This window comes from Gopherus flavomarginatus, chromosome 9 (genome assembly GCF_025201925.1).
Source record: "Gopherus flavomarginatus isolate rGopFla2 chromosome 9, rGopFla2.mat.asm, whole genome shotgun sequence".
Classification (NCBI taxonomy): domain Eukaryota; kingdom Metazoa; phylum Chordata; order Testudines; family Testudinidae; genus Gopherus; species Gopherus flavomarginatus.
The window spans coordinates 37,745,764-37,762,637 of NC_066625.1; the positions used below are offsets into that span (position 1 = coordinate 37,745,764).

At 48.9% G+C, this 16,874-nt stretch overlaps 1 protein-coding gene across 1 annotated transcript in view; it reads left to right on the forward strand.

Annotated features, from left to right (window-relative positions):
• Positions 1 to 366: 366 nt before the first annotated feature.
• Positions 367 to 16,874, forward strand: part of NTN3 (netrin 3) — a 95,967-nt gene continuing 79,459 nt past the window's right edge. The window contains exon 1 of the mRNA XM_050968237.1: positions 367 to 847. The gene's annotated coding sequence lies outside the window, so the exon portion shown is untranslated. The remainder of the gene's footprint in view (positions 848 to 16,874) is intronic.

Below are 16,874 nucleotides of genomic sequence, written 5' to 3' on the forward strand. Positions count from 1 at the left end.
TTCTCACCCTTTGCAAAGGAGCTGGAGATGAGGCACTCTCCCACCCCTCCTAGCCCCTGCTCTGTTTTGCCATACCCTCGCTTTTCTCTGCTGAGCTTTCCTGCTAGCATCCCCCCTCTCCTAAAACATTTTGGTCCACTCTCCTCTGCTCCCCCTCTGCCATCCGCCTCCCCTTTCAGCTCGCTGGCCTGACTTGGTTCTGTTCCTTTCCAAATACGTTTGACATTGCTTTCCTCCTGTATTTCCTCTGCATTTCCCCTCTGCCTTGTCTTGCAATGGGGATGGCTTAGGCAGCCCCTGCTCTCAATAGAGCAGAAAAGAGAGAGCAGAGGGAGGGCTGGAGTAGGAGGGAGGAGGCAAGCCACATCACACACACACACACACCTCCCTGCATGTGATTAAATGTCTTGAAATCTGCTTCTGATTTCCTCGGGGAGTTGACTTTTCCCTTCTTTTCAACCCCTGGATTTATTGAAACCTTTTTACTCCGCTTCAAGGCAGCAGCTGGGGCTCAGTTTCTTCCCTCTTGCCTATGTTTTTTCCTCTCTTCCCTTTTTCTCTCGTCCCTCCCAGCAGCAGTTCAGTGAGATCCAGGAGAAAGGAGGAGTGCAGCAGCTGGGAGAACCTTGAGAAGCGGCCAAGGGACTCGAGGACCAGGCGAGGGGCTGCTGCAGACCACACCGTGCGGGGGCTTGGCTTGGCTTCCCCCCCCCCACGAGATAAATAAACAAAAATCTTACCCCCGCGTCTGTGTAAAAGGGCTTTGACGTCTGGAATTACACCCCTTCGGCTGCATCACTGCTGGGAACCGCGCGCTACCAGGAACCGTCTACCTGCCGGGCTCCCAGTAAGTTGCTTTCCAGCCCTACGAGTCTCTGACAGCGTTTCTCATTCTAAGGATCGGGGAGAGATCTTACGCTGGGGCTGGGGCGAGGTTGCGTCCTGTCTCCTGTCCGTTCCCAATGCTCCGACGCTTGTTTGGGGGAGGGGGCCCTTTTCTTTCGCTTACTAGCGATCTGGGGCGCGCACCCCCTGCTAATTCCGCCCTTTCCAAGTTAAGCCCCCGCTCAATGCGCTTTTCCTTTGCCTCGATGCTTTTCTGCTCCCTTGTTCTCCTGGGCTCCCCCTGCCTGGGTTTCCTGTGGGATCCGTTCGCGGCCCCGTTCCGCAAGCGCAGCAGAGATGGAACTTTTCCCCAGTCTCCGCCCGCCCCGCTCCTTCGCTAACGCGCCGCGGCTCTAGCAGCCGGCTGTCTCCCCGGCGCTGCGGATCGTGTGACAGGCTCCGCTTTCCGCCAGGCGGGGGGCAGCGAGCTCCGGGGCCCGGTCCGGAGAACTGGGCCGCAGCCGGAGGCGGTGTCCGGCTCTGCCGGATGCAGAGCCGCTGGAGAGCCGCCAGGGGCTGGACGCGGGGCACCCCGGGCGGGACCTTGCCAGCTGGGCTACTCTAGAGCCCCGCGTTCCGGGCGGGACCCCGAGCAGAGCCTGCCTGGCGAGGGACCGCCACAGCTCCTGCTGGCCGGCCCCGGCCCCGGCCCCCTGCCAGCAGCAGCCGCACCGCACCGCACCGGGACTTCCAGCGGCCCCGGGGTGAGGGCGGGGAGCCCCGGCTCCAGGAGCCCCTGGCAGTTCCCGGGCTGCGGCATCGGAGCTGGCCTGAGCCGGGATGGGGAAGGGCGCGGGGCGCTGGTCTCTGCCTCTCCCCTGGGCCAGCTCCGTGGCGAGCCTCAGGCTCCCCAGCGCTCGGCTGCTTGTTTTATTTTCGGTTCCTTTGCAAGTGCGGAGCCCGGCGGCGGGGTCCTAGCTGCGGGAGGCAGGTGCTGGGAGAGGCCCTTCGGCCTCCGACCTGGGGGCTCCTCCCTCCTATCCTGCTGCTGCTCTCTGCGCCTTCCCCCTTGGCCCCGGGTAGGCGAGGGAAAGGCCTTCGGGCAGGTGGCTTCTCCGACAGAGCCCGCTGCAGCTGGGCCGGGGGGCTCGGCAAGGCAGAGCTGGGCGTTTGGGTTGGCAGAGTAAAGAAGGAAGGTGTACGTGAGAGAGACTCAGAGTCAGCTGATCAGGGGATGGGATGTAAATTGGGAGGAAACGTTTGGTGGGGGGCAATTGAAGCCCTTGTTTCTTTATATGTTTGCCTGATCCAATATCCGCTCCCAGGTCCCCATGGCATGCACCCCAGGGAGATGGGACACAGGCATCTTTCTCCTTGGGCGATAGCTGGCAGAGTGGGGTGGCCAGAGCCCACCCATTCCAGCGGGACCTGCAGCTTCTGGCCCTGTAGCAGTGCCAAGTGGAATGGGTTGAGTGAGGAAGTCCCAGTGGGAGACACAGGGTGGCTGCTAACGAATGAAATATGCCAAGTAAAGTTACACACAGAGGAGGCCCTCTCCTCCCAGGGCAGGTTTTGTTAGGAAACCCTTCAGGCTTGTCTAGCCCCAGAAGTTGCACTGCTAAGCTAAATTAGAGCAGTTAAGCTAGTGCAGCTTCCATGTGCGAACTCTATTACAGCCATTTAAAACTCATTATACCAGGCCTGGGCTACACCTAAAAGTTAGGTGGACATAGCTATGTCACTCGGGGTGAGAAAATCCATAGTGTTGTAGCTCTGCTGACATGACCTGGGTGTAGATGCAGCTAGCTCAGCGGAAGAATGGTTTTGCCAACACAGCTGCCATCGCTCAGGAAGGTGGAGTTCCCACAGTGACAGAACAGCTTCTTCTGTCACTGTAGGAAGTGTCATGCTGCAGCACTGTAACTCCGGCGCCCTAGCTGTGCTATTGTAGTGTGGACATGGCCTCAGGTTATCTTGTGCCTGCAAGGCCTGTCTTAAGCTTGTACCAGCATCACTATGTTGGTTGGGCGCAGGGAGAGTGACTTTTATTTTACCAACGTAGCTGTGCTGGTATAAACTCTAGTGTAGATGCTCTTCTAACAGCACAAGAAGTGCTTTGGCAGGAATCACCGTCTGTCAGGGTACTCCTGTAAGCTAGCCCGGTAGAAGTGCTTGTATGCCAGTCTGGGCTGTTCAAAGGGTTTGTTGTGATCTAGCTGTGTGGATATAGCTATGCCAGTAATACTTTTCTAGTGTGGACAAGGGCTCTGTCTGCCCTACATGCCTATGGCCACGTAGCCCCCTTGTGTAGGCACAGCCTATGCCAACAGAAGGAGTGCTTCTGCAAGGGAAGGAACACCACCTCCCTGAAGGACATTAGCTTTGCCAATAGAAGCACTCTTCTGCTGGCACAGCTGCAACTACACTTCCTGGGGTAGCTGTGTCGCTGGGGGGGGGGTGTTTTCACACCTCTGACTGATGTAGCTATGCCAGTGTCAGTTGCTGAGGTCTGAATTTAGCAATGCAAACTAAACTGCTGTAAGCTGGGTTTAAACTGGCCTGAGTGTCCAAGCACAAAGCTGCACCAGTCAAACAACATCATTCCAAAATCACAACCTTTGGTTTATCTGACTCTGGGGGGACCAGGCCTGTGTACCTGCAATGGATGGAGGCTGACTCTGGGTTGTTGCTTTAGCCTCACTCTTTCACACACAGCCTGCATGTCTGTTTGCATTCTGGGGATAGGCAAGAGGGGCCTGGGACACAGGGACAGGGGCTCCACGTAAGTGTTGAATGCAAGCACAAAGGTAACTTTAAGGACTGCCTTTTTTCTGCAATATTCCGTTTATAAAACAGAGGGAGCTGATGTGCTTTTATGCTTCTGTTGAACAGCCCAGCTATGTGTGGAGGTCCCAGAGACCAAGGTTTGGTTGAGGGTTGGAGCAGGGTACTATGGCCTGAGAGGAATATAGATTCCCAAGCACAACTTAGGGGGGGAGGGGGAGGTTTCTGAGCATGAGCCCAAGGGAGGGTGGGGATGTGAGCCCCACATACTGAGAGGAGTCCAGGTTTAGTGCTGGGCACAGAGCTGGGTTTTACAAGGCATGAAGTAGGTCCAGGGCCTAAGAGATGTGTGAGTCCCAGAGCCAGGCCTGAGAGGACACAGGCTTTCATGCAGGGAATACTGGGGCCCCAGGGGGATGCAGGTTTCATAGCTTATGGCGATACAGGCTTCCAGGCAGGGATTCTGGGACCTGAGGGGACACACATGTCAGGGCAGGGGGCTCAGGTTCTGGGACCTGAGGGGAAACAGGTGTCAGGGCAGGGGGCTCAGGTTCTGGGACCCAAGGGGACACGGGTCTCAGGGCAGGGGTTCACAGGCATCAGGGAATCCAGGCTTTGAGTGAGTACAGCTCTTGGAGTGTTGATACCAGGGCCTGAGAGCAGTGCAGCTTTTGGAGCAGGGCCTGTGTTCTGCATCCTAGGGAAGCTTAGTATTACTACATTCGCCAAGCAGCTGGTAGTACTCAGAGTTCATTCAGCACCTCATTCTCTTCTCACCTTTCCCCAAGTTCTGCACAGGGCGCTAGAGCGTTTTTCATATTCTGTCTTGCCCACGACGGTAAAAATGTGAGTCCATCTATCAAATCTATTCTAAGTCTCACAGACTTGGCCTGCACTCAAGCACAATACGCAGCCATGTGACACAAGGAGAGTTAAATGTCTTACCATTAACCAAGGAGAAACATTAGATCAGCTTCATGTCAGAGTGAAATAGATTTCTGGACCCGTTGTCATATGCCGCCCCATACCATACGTGAGCTATCTTTCAAAGCCAGCCAAGAGCTGTCATCTATTAATAACATATTAAATATTCATCCAGTCTATTTTAAACATCTGTGCCCGGCATGTTATGAAAAGGCAACAAGGAACGTTATGGAAACCAGATTACTTTGTTCCTGGACGGGACGCGATGGGGGCAAAAACAATAGGAATTGTGCAGCAGAACTGTGAGAATCCCACAGCCCCAGCAGTGGGGATTGGATCAGCAGTAATAAAGCCCTCTGCATACCAAGTGATAGTCCTGCGAGCACGTGACAGAGTGGAACAATGCGGCAGGAATGTGTGAAGGGGTTTAGGACGGCTGGGCCAGGATTAAGGTCGTGTAAAGCAACAAGTCGGGCACCATTAGATGTTACTAAATGGTTTAGTGTCGGGACAGCCGCGCTATCCCGGCTTTCCGCTCCTGGAAGAACAGTGGCTCCAGGTGTCTTCTATAGCTACTGCTGGGCTTGGACTGTTGTTAGTGGGAGAAATCACATAAGTAAGCACTGGAATGAAGAGCTAGTCAGTGAATACAACAGACTAGGTCACTCCCTGAAACAGAATAAATTTTTCAGTATGTGCATCTAAGTCATCTCAACTTGCCCCCTCTGTGTGGTGTCTTTACTCCGGGAGTCCAGTGAGCAAAGCTTGAGTTGGCAGAATTTCAGGGTTAAAATCATGATGGCCATTGTGATCTTGCTAGTTTCAGTTCTTTTCTCTCCGTGTGGTACTAAAAACTCTGCAAAACAGCTTCCTAATGATAATAGGAATGCTTTTAAGCAACCATTCATTGGCAGCTCTCCCTGCATATGTGACTGTCTTTGTTCAGGTTTGGGCCTCTACGGATTTCTCTCCATTGTTTTTGATAACATAGGAAATCTGGTCTCTTTATGGAAGACTTTCTCCCCTCCTCCCACCGCCATGTCAAGACTGAAATTTATGTAAGCCAAGTTCTGAGAAATTAGGCCAGATTCTGAAGGACACAAATGTAAATTGGGAGTAATTCTGCTCATTTACATGCAATTGCTTATGTCTTATTGTGGTGTAACTGAGATCAGGATCTAGCCTATGTAGTTTAAACCATAAAGTTCTGTTTAGTGTTACCTGTACTTATATCTTAGTAGTGCCACTGTGGTTTCACACAGCTTGTGTAATACTGTCTCGTTAGTCTGCAACAATGCACTGTAGTGTCCAATGCTGTGAATGCCTGTTCCAGGGAAGGGTCTCTTGGATGTTCTCCCTGTATTATAGTGTTTGTGTCCATACATGTATGCTTTGTGGAGTGAACAGCAGATGCCCCCAGACCCATTCTACTCTGAGAATCAGCAGAATGTGACCAAATCAAGAGCAAAAAAATTGAGGGGTGTGTATATATATATATATATATATATATATATATATATATATATATATATATATATATATATATATATATAGTATTGATTTCTGATATTTAAATTAAAAATTGGCCAGAGGGACAGAGCACATAAGGAAACACCAGTAACCTCATTAGCACCACTGTTCATGTGCCATTAGCAACCTCCCCTGTGCACACTGATCATTCCATTAACCCTCTCCCATGGGTGTGCTGGAAATGCCATTAGCTCTGTCTCTTTCTGGTCCTCCTCGGGGTACTGTTGGAGCACCTCACCAGCTTTTCTTCTAGCCATGCTGTTGGTGATGTCCCAGGCATATAGCTCCTTGGCCAGTGTCCATTTGTTTGGTTTAACTGTTATCTGCATTGCCACCTTATGTCAAACCCCACCGCTGGCTTGTGTGGAGTTTTTCCTTTCATTTTACATTTTTCTCAGTTGTGTTTTTATCCTGGCAACACATGGAATGATTTATCCGTGGCCGGAGCTGAGTTTGGTCTTGGCACATTCTGCTTGTAGGTTGGGGACAGAAACATTCCACAGCTGACGCTGGGCTAAACATGCACAGGAAGCAGAGCCAAAAAGGGGTTGGGAGGGCAGAGGGGCCGGTTCTGCAGTGAAAAGCACTTGTGGGTGAAATAGGCTGGTCCCCCGTGTTAGAGGGATCACCACTTAAGGGGAGCCCCTGTTACAAAGAAGAGTTCAGAATCTGCAGATTTCTCACCATGTGTTTCAATGGAGCAGGGTGGGAGCAAGAGAGAAAGGACTCTCTCATTATATGGACTAGTCACTAGACAGCACCCTGCATGTTCTGGTACCAGACATATCCTATTAATGGGGCATACTCCAGTAGTTGACACTCATCTATGGTTTTACCTTTACCCTCAACTGTTTTCTGATTCCCAGCTGCATCTCACTTGGGAACTGGAATTTTTCCAGAAGATTTGTGGAGCCACTGGGGGGCGCTGTGCCAGGGATAAGCAATGGACTGCTAGAGGAGCATGGCAGGGCAGGATGGGACTTTTAGCTGGAGCCAGTCTTACCTTCTTCACAGTCCCTACTTCCCCCTCTGTGCTTCTAATGTAACCACCTCCCCCAGCTGCTGTTTCCAAGCAGAAAACGGGTGCGTACTGTGACAGACTCCATACATTGATCTTGTCAGCACTGAATAATGAGCCAGATTAAGCCTAATGAACAAGTGCAACATTCACTGTAGGTCTCCAGTCTAAACCAAGCAGAAGGAGCATAAGCTCAGCAGTCGTCATATGAAGGCTTGGATGATTTATATGTCGTTCCTTATTTTTTAATTATCTTTCTAACGCTGCTGCCCCTCCATTCAGGCTCTCACATCTAAATCATTTCCACACAAGGACACTGCCTATCCCTTGCCTTACAGACCCCAATATCCCTTCTCTGTCCCTCACCTGCTGCTAGCCCACTCCCCAGGGTACCCCCCTTCCCTCTCCCTTCAACATCAGAACCAATCATCTCTTCTAAATAGTGGATAATTAATCCTGAATGGTCAAAGTGAACAGCTGGTAAACAACACAGAGGTTGAAAGTCAGTTGTTGAATGCTTGTGAATAATATAGACCGCCCCCAGAGTTGGGATTCCTTTGGCAGGGCTCTGTAACTGAACTCTGGGTTGAAATAATAATATTATTTTAAATGAATAGTTTAATCAGATCTAGTGGCGCCTATAAAGTGTTTCTTTTTCTAATGGGTTGCTGGGGTCAGGTGCCACGTGGCCCATGACGGGGTGCTGGGGTGAAGGGCTGTGTGGCACCGAGGCCTGTGACTGGGTGCCAGGGAAAGGGGTTGCCTGGCACTAGGGTTTGCTGGTGACAGGATGGTGCCCACACCTGTCAAGTACAGTTGGACTTTGGGAGATGGGCTCTTTCTGAATCTATCTGTTAATCTGCAATTTCTTGTTTAATCTGAATTCCCCACCACCACCTTGCTCTGATTCCCACATCCTTGTGACTGAGGTTTCTGGAAAGGCCCTCTGCTCCTCGCCAATGCCACTGGATACGTTCTTGCTGATTGTCATTGAGCATCTTCATGTTGGAGGGCACTGGGCCTGGCCACGCTGTAACAGAGCACGTACATGTTCCCTCCTCTCCAGACAATCTTAGCTCTCTGCTGGAGCAAAGGGAAGCTTGCAGACGAGCTCATCCTTCACTGATCCTTGGAACTAATCCCCGGGGGTGTGCCAGGCAAGCAAAAGAGTGCTACAGAAGGGGAGACCAGACTTTCCATTTCCAAACTAATTCCAAATAAGGGAAAGTGTTTCCCTGGAGAGCTGCTGGAAAAGGGGGCTTGTGAAAATCCCCTGGAATGAAGCTTTATTTTCCCATTGCCCCAAGAGAAAAAAGATCCATTTTATCTGCACTGTACTCTCATTCTTGTCAATATATAAAAACAGTAGAAACTGCCCTGTGGGGAACAATCCTGGTGCGTAGAATGGATGGTGATCTAACAGTCCTTTTCCATCTCGGAGTTCAGAGAGTCTGGGCTGATATCACTAATTCAGTTAGTCTTGATTAACAATCACCCATTACCTATAAAGTAAATCTGATATGGCCTCATTTTCCATGGATGGCACAATGAGCCCCAAACCTGCCATGTAACAGACTGGCCTGTTGTACATTATGCCCCGCTCTAGTGGTGGGTCCACCTAGAGGATAACCATCTAGTACTGCTGTCTGCTAATTTAGTTGCTCTTTTTGCTCAACTAGGCTGGTGCTGTAGGTCCTGGGCTCAAAATCTTCTGTTGACCCACAATAGGGATTGTGTACAAAGGGTCTCTTTTGCACTAACCCGTTGTGTGCCCTCATAAGGTCCTTTGCAGATACCAATGTGGCTTAGCTTATTTTGTTTTTTTTTTACTGGCTCATCCATTGCACCTGTCTTTGAAAATATGACCCACAGGGAAAGAGCTTTAAAACCAAGTTCTTTGTCTGCACCTGCAGCCTGTGGGCACCGTGCTGTCCATTCAGACAACTAAGCACCATGTGTACCCCAGTTGCTTGAGCTAGTATGCTAAAAAGACCAGTGTAGCTGGGATAGCATGGGCGGTGGCTCAGGCTAGCTACCTGAGTACCAGCCTTAGACCCCCTGGGTACATACTCAGCTGGCTACCATGAGCCGCCCCCCAGCTCCCCTCGGCTACTCTGTTATTTTTAGCACACTGGCTTCCAACTGCAGTGTAGACAAACCCATAGAGCATAGCTGCGGCGGCACGAGCAGCAGGATGGGGCTAGCTGCACCGAGTACAGTCCTGTCCGAGATCAGAGGAACTCAGGGAAGCTAGCCACTTGGGCCACTCACACCTCTATGGCTACACTTTTATTTTTAGCATGCTAACTTGGACTGAGCTAGTGCAGATATACCTCCTTAAGTGGGAATTTTATACCTTCCAGCTCTAGTGTGGACATACAGTTAGACATCTAAATGCCACACATTGATCTTGCAGTTATTTATATCCCCATAACTGTGGCTGTAAAACAGAAGTTCCATTTAAGGTCAAGCTGAAAATCTGGCCCCATAAATTCTCTCCCTTAAGACATGCAGATTAAGGATATCCACAGCTAGTGTTTATAAAATGTTTTAAGAGGCAGTGTGTTTAGGTGTTAATGGAATAGTTACTTGATTATTAAAATCACACTAATTTCTAATGTAAAAATGTAATACCTCCTTTTAAACCTTAAATCCTATCAAAGCTCTAAAAAATAAACTAGCAGGGGAAATCACGTCACTTACCACTAAAATGCAGCCACCTCTAGGGTGGATTGTGGCACCTGTTTAACAGTGTGCAGCAACACCACATGGCAGTTTAGGACAGCAAGTCAAGGAAAATATCCAGCTGGAACTGTAGTGGGAATTCAGGCCTCCAAAGGGCACTTTCGAGACATCCACTGGTGGCTTGTTCCTGGTAAAGAGTTAATGATGGGCTCTCACAGCCCGCAGAAGTGCTGACTCAGCTCTCACTGAGGTGGCTGCAGAGCCTGTCCGCTGGTGGAGTAAAAGCACTTGCTGGAGCTGGTGGTATTACTCACAGTGTATATTGGTATGAGTGAGATCACATTCAGGTCCTTTCTACTGTGCATAACCTCCAGAGTCTCCATTGGACATGTTAACTGGGGGAGGGGCTGCCCTAAATTTTCTCCCCACCATGGGCCTCCCTGGTAACTTGCCAGCAGTCTGTGGGTCACGCTGAATAGGTATCAAATGGAGCAGATTGTAGCTGCCATGGTCTGCAATAGGCAGGTGAGGCCTGCAGATACCACAATCCCCAGATCTCTTTCATTGACGTCCTGGGGTGAGTTTTGGATGATGTGCGTGTGGTCTCTGTCTGTGGGATCGTGATAATGATTTCCATTCATGTGGGGCCTCTGCAACATTGATACATTAGTCTGCAAGCATTGGCTCATTGCTTGACACAAGTGAGAGGCAGAAGCAGCAACCAAAACTGAAGCAAATGTTTTGGCACCAAGCCTTCCAGCCCCAGTCCTGCCTCTCTCCCTCAGCCCTTCCACTGAATGAGTTGCAGAAGCATGTGCTCCTCTGTAGGGGAGAGAAAATATTTACTCAGCGTGACTCAGAAAGCCAATAAAATGAGAGAGATGGGCAAGAAACATTTATCGGTCCAAGGTCAGGCCCTGGCCACAGCCTGTTGCTACTAACGGGAACCTTGGCACAGTGCAATTGTAGCTGGCTGCTGGATTGAGGACAGAATGGGGGCTGTATGGCTCATTGTGACCCCCCTTACATGCCAGCATAAGGATCAGCCACAGTCTGGGCTTTTACATTTCTGTCACTAATAGTGAGAGTTCAGGCCAGACCCTCAGCTGGGGTAGATGGGCACAGCTCCATTGAAATCAGTGGGGCTGTGTCGCACCCGCTGGGGCCCATTATTAATTGTTGTTGGTTCCTAGTGCTTGTGTTTATTCTTTCAGCTTTCACTAGCGGATCTGTTTTTTTAAGTTGGACTCTTTGATGTGCCTCTTTATTTTGGAGTGCTGTGGAAACTGAGCCTTGGGAGTGGAATCTCCCGGGGTTACTGCCAAAAGGGTTTGTCATAATACGAGTGGCGTGTCTGCCTATTGCTCCGGGAATGACTGAAAATGGCCCAGACGCTCCAGGATGGTGTGCTGCAGATGGAGAAACACTGGTAGGAGCTAATTCCATCCCAAAGGCCGCCAAAACCCATTACAAGCCAGGGACCTGATCCTGGTCTCACTCCTGTCTGACAGCAGGGTGACTTCAGTAGAGTAGAGGTTGATTTACACTGGAGTAACTGCGAGCAGAATTAGAGGATACATTTTTATCATAGACACGAGGTTTAACAGGCCTCTGATTTTACTCTCTATAGGCTGAGTTTAGCCTGGTGTAAGTGGGGCCAGTTCCCATCAGAGTTAATGGGAGATGAGGGTGCTCAGCTCCTCCCAGATGCAGCATCATATCAGAGTTTCGACTGTTCACTATGGATTCCTCCTTCTTGCCTCTCTTTCTCCTTGGCAGAGATTTTTCCAAGTGTGTCACACTCCTGGATTATATCACCACGTTAGGCTGCTTTGTGAACATGTGGACCCAATCTACATTGTGATGCAGAGCCATAGATATGTGGCTCAGGGATTATGCTGTTTGCACCTATGGGCTGGTTTTGCACTAATATTGTGTGACAGCAGGCAGGGGTAGTGGTGTTGAAAAACAGAGATTTTTTTTAAAAAATCTGATTTTTAAAAAATATTTTTTAATTTCAATTTTTTTTATTTTGTTATTTAAATTATAATATTTTTCCTTTAAATAATAAACCTGATTAAAATTAAATCTGAATTTAATACAAAATATGTTAAAGCCTACACATTTTAAAATACCTTAAAACATTAAAATAAATATGCTGAATCCATGAACCGCTATCAAAAACTTTGCATTAAAGGCTGCTTTTCATTATAAAGAGAGATTTTCGCCCCTGATTCTAACTTTTGAGCTCAAGCTTTATAAACACAGCACAATAGATCTTGTAATGTATTAACGGCTTGTTTTGGTTATCACAACTACATCTGATATGCTGTTTTGTGTGTTTAATTAAATTCCAATTACTATCCTAATGCAGCCTGATACTAATCTTGAGCAAAAAGTTAACTAGCCGGTAAATAAGTAATATATCATTCACCATTTTCTAACACACCAACAATGTACAATTAATAAGAATCTGAAAATATTATGCCATATAATTGCTTAAATGCATATAGTTATTGTGTACCCTCATATGTTGCAAAAAGATGTACAAAATCTCATGTAAAGGTTCTATTCTATTTAGCTGCAAATCAACATAGTTTAATGGTTATATCGACCAGTGAGAAAATACCTTTCTTTAGAAAATTACCTGAGGCACAAATGAAGAAGTTGATTAATGACTTAAATTGAGGCTTTCCACTTGGTGATTTAAATGGCTGACTTAAATTGCCTTGATTTAAATCAAAGCACGCTGCCAGCAGGTGATGCAGTTGTGGAATCATGAAGGTGTCTTTGCAGTAGAAGACACACTGATGTGTTTGCTGGTGGGTTCTGGCTAGCAAATATTAGCAAGGTTGGGTTTTTTGAAGTATTATTATGGTAGATCCTCACTGAGACTGGGGCCTCATAGTGCTAGATACTATGCAAACAAAGAGCAAGAGACAGCCCTGTCCCCAAAAGCTTACAAATTAAAGAGACGGGACAGCTCCTGCTGGGAGAAAGGAAAGATTGTCATCTCTGTTTTACAGAGGGGGAGCTGAAGTACTGAGAGGTTAAGTAACTTGCTCAAAGTCACTCAAGGATTTGAAGCCATAGTTCTTGAGTTGCCAGCCAGTGCCTTACACACAAGACTGTCCTTCCTCTCCATTCACTCATTGATTTAAAGCAGTCTCCTCCTGGATGCTCATGTTCCTGGGTTGATCTCCTACCCTTGTTGTTTTGAAGGTTCTGTTTACCTTACGTGCTCACGTAAGATACATTGGGAGAGTTAAATTTAAATGTTGATAATCTCATCTGGGAACAAATGAATCCTGTACAGGAATTTGCTATTAGAAGCTATTCCGAATGTAATAAATAACTGAAGCATAATAGGGTGAGATGTAGGGAGGCTCTCCAGGGCCTTGTAGGGTGACCTGTCTGCATTGGGGTCTTTTGGTGGTGTAGTGGAGGAATGCTGGTGTGTCATAAACAGACAAGTCATGTGTGGTAGTCTCTCTCCATTGAGAAAACGGGAGCTGGGTGTGTTCTTTGGACTCTCTGCACATAGGATAACAGGGTGTGCTATATATCTGGGTTGGATTCTCTCCCCATGGCATAATGGGGGAGCTGTGTGTGTTAGGGTCTCTCTGCATTGGAGAACAGGATGGGCTAAGTGTATATATTCTGGAGTCTCCATAGGATAACAGGGTGAGTTCTCTATCTTTGGGATAACTGGGTGTGCTGGAAAGGGAGTATCTCCATGAGACAGGGCCAGGCACATTTGGAAAGGTTGATTCTTTGTTATTTTTAAAGTAAGTTCCCCTTAGCCTGGGAATAGGTTGAACTGTGCCTGGAATCGGGGCCAAGGAGTGTCCAACATCAGAGGAGGGCAAGACATAAGACCTCAGAGACAATGACAGGTATAGAAGAAACAGGAGCTTCCTTCCTGTGCTATGGCTCCTTTCCCCAGAGAGCTCCCCCATCCCAGGACAGCTGGTATGGTGTAACTCACCTTGCAGGCAGACCAGACGGAGTGGCATACGCACACAGCCGAGCAAGGTGTGCAATGGCAGCAGCCTTGTTAGTTTGTAGGAAGGGAAGAAATGAATGACAGCCTATTGCACGGAGAGCAAGGAGTCTGTAAACACCAAGAGTCCTCTTTGCACTGCCCTCCGCCAGGCCAGCACTGAGTTACCACTGGGGTTCTCTGCTGCTGGGTAGGAGATGTAGTGAGCTGGGTTGTCCGTGCATTGTCCCCTGCCAAGAGGATCTAGCTCTCCTAGCAGCTTGGAAGGAGAGGAAGAGCAGCTGGTGGTGCTTTCCAGTGTCCTCAGATCAGGATTCAGCACTGATCTCATGTGCTCTTTTGCTGGACAGTTCCCAGTGCACACTGGACAGAAGAGGAGCAGCTGCAGCATCCTGCCCCTCCTGGCAGAGCTTGGGATGGGAGATCAGCAGGGCTTCTCTCTCTCTCTCTCTCTCTCTCTCCCTGCAGCTTTCCTTTCCTCATTCTGTCTGGGCCTGAGATGAGCTCTGAAATAGCAGACGCTGGCATTGGGCTGGGGAGTACTGAGTCTGGGCTGCTGCTGGATTAGCCCCAAGCGGATTGAAGTCCCTGCCCAAGGTGCCAGACGATCCAGTGTGTGCTGGCCACAACACTCAGCAGGGTGTTTAAGACTTATTAAGTGGGGGTGATTAAAGGGAATTTGTAGGCTGGGGAAATGAGTGCTTGGCCTCGAGTGGGGGAGACTGTGTTGACTAGAGGTGTGTGTGTGTGAGGGGGGAGCTGCTGAGCAGGTGTGGATTGCACACGGTCACAATAATTCATCTCTTGCTCAGATCAGCCATTGTCCCTTGGGAGGCGTTGACGAAGCAGCCACCCTGCTATAAATCAAGGGTTCAGTCGCAGACCAGCTAGCTGCTTTGCTGTGTCTGCTGGCCCTGCCAGGAGTATTTCCTACAGTCAGCATTATCCTGTTCTTTCTCTTCCACTGTGTTTTTGCTGTTTGATCCCAGCAGCACTGCAAGTCCGGACTGTGCCCGTAAAGGGAAGGAAGCCACCAGACAGCCTAAACTAATGCTCTTGACAGAGAAGCCAGTGACCACCTGCACATTTCAGTTAGAGCAGCAGCACCAGGGAGAACCTGACAAAGGGCCCAGTGAATTTGGAGAGAAGGAGTTAGAGAGGCTGGTGGCTTGTCTACATTAGGAAAATTTGCAAGGGTGTTATAACTACATCAGCCTTATTGCACTGAAACGATCACCCAATCTACTGCTAGTAAGCAATTTACCGAGGGAAATCACAGTGCTGCAAACCTTGTTTTGTAGTGATGGAGCAGTTGTCTGCATTAGGGGTTTGCACCAGGATAGTTACACTAGTGCATTGTGCGGGCAGGACACAGAAGGACACAGTGAGACAGGCATCTTGGTTCAGGGTGCCTGACACTAGGAGATTTAGCAGGCTGGTAATGTTTTGGGTTTTGAGGTGTTACCCCTCCCCGCCTCCAGTTATACCCAGCATTTTTCTGGCATGTTAAAGGTCTCCAACATTGCAATGGGGCGGTAACGAAGCAAAGCATTTGCAGAGGAAAGAAAGTCATACATTCAAACAAAAACTTCATTTAGAAAGAGTTAAGGTTGGAAGTGTTTTCCAGGGGAGTCCAGCTGCCACTGCCCCAAAATGACACTTGCTCTACAAAAACATTACAGAATAAAAACCAAAATAACCAAAGAGCAAATGTTAAAAAATCTGGCAATGAATAGACAAGGGCTCCGGTCATCTCCCCCATTATCCATCTATCATTGCTGCTTGGCTTACGCCCAGATGTTACGTCTTTGCCTTCTTTTGCTCTGTAATGAAGATGTGCTGTTGGATGGACGCTGTTGCATTATGGATTGTTTGTTAATGGTGCAGGAAAGATTTCCAAAGGAATTTGGTCTCATGGCCCATTAGCTTAGTCAGAGTTTAATCAGTTTTCTCACAATGCCATGTGATGCTGGAGTCAACAAATCTGTGTTCTGCGGGAGGTCAGACTAGATGACCATAAATGGTCCCTCTGGCCTTCACAGCTACAGGCCTTTCCATGCCTAGTGGTGCCATGACTGGTCTATTCTGTGTTGTGAAATGGGTTGATTCTATCATCTGCAGAAGCCTATTGCAGTCTCCCTGACGTGAAGTTGGAGGAGGGGGGATGACACTAGACAGAAACTTCCTGGTTTATTGGCCTCCTCCCATCCACATCCCTGCCTCGAAATCACAGCAAGGGTGAGAAGAGGCCTCTGCCTTTCCCTGCCATCAGACTGGGGATGGGATTTGTGGCACATACCCACCAGCCCCTCTCTGCCCTCCCCAAGATGGGTTATGCTGAGTAGGATGGTTCGGTGGCTAGGGCACTACCCTTGGGCATAAGAGACCTGGGTTCAATTTCTTGCTCTGCTATAGGCTGCCTGTGTGGCCCTGGGCAAGTCCCTTACCTGCTTAGTGCCTCAGCTTCCCAATGGTGATAATAGCTGTGTGCTATCTGCCAGGGGGGCTGTGAGGATAAATACACTACAGATTGTGCGGTGCTCTGATACTAGGGGGTCATCTGAATACTCTAGCTAGATAGAGGAGAAGCTGGTTCTCTCTCCCATGATGGGATATCAGGGGAGGAAATTTTCCCCTGCAAGCCTGGGTTATGGAGGCAGGTCTCTCCGTCCCTCTATGGCTGGATATTATGGAGACAGATCCCCTCTCATTCCCCTAGGGGGCTATCGAAGGAGGACAGTTGTGGTAAAGGAACAGGTTGGGAGTCAGGAGATCTGGCCTCTAGCTCAGGCTCTGCGCCAGATTTTGTGGGTAACCTCAGGCACATCGGTAATAGCATAATAGCTCATCGGTCAGTGTTTTAAAAGATTCCCCAGTTTTGAATGCACAGATTCAAGCAATTAGGCATCCATCTGTCCGACGCACACTGACACTGGTACCTTCGGTTAATTTGGGTGCAGAGTTGCATGCCAAGAAGAGGCCAACCAGATTCTTGATCTTTCGGTGCCTCAGCTTCCAAACCTGTAGATCGGGGTAACAACACTTAGCTGTCTCAGGCTACATTCAGTAATGTTTGAAGTGCTGTGAGATCCTCACAGGGAAGGT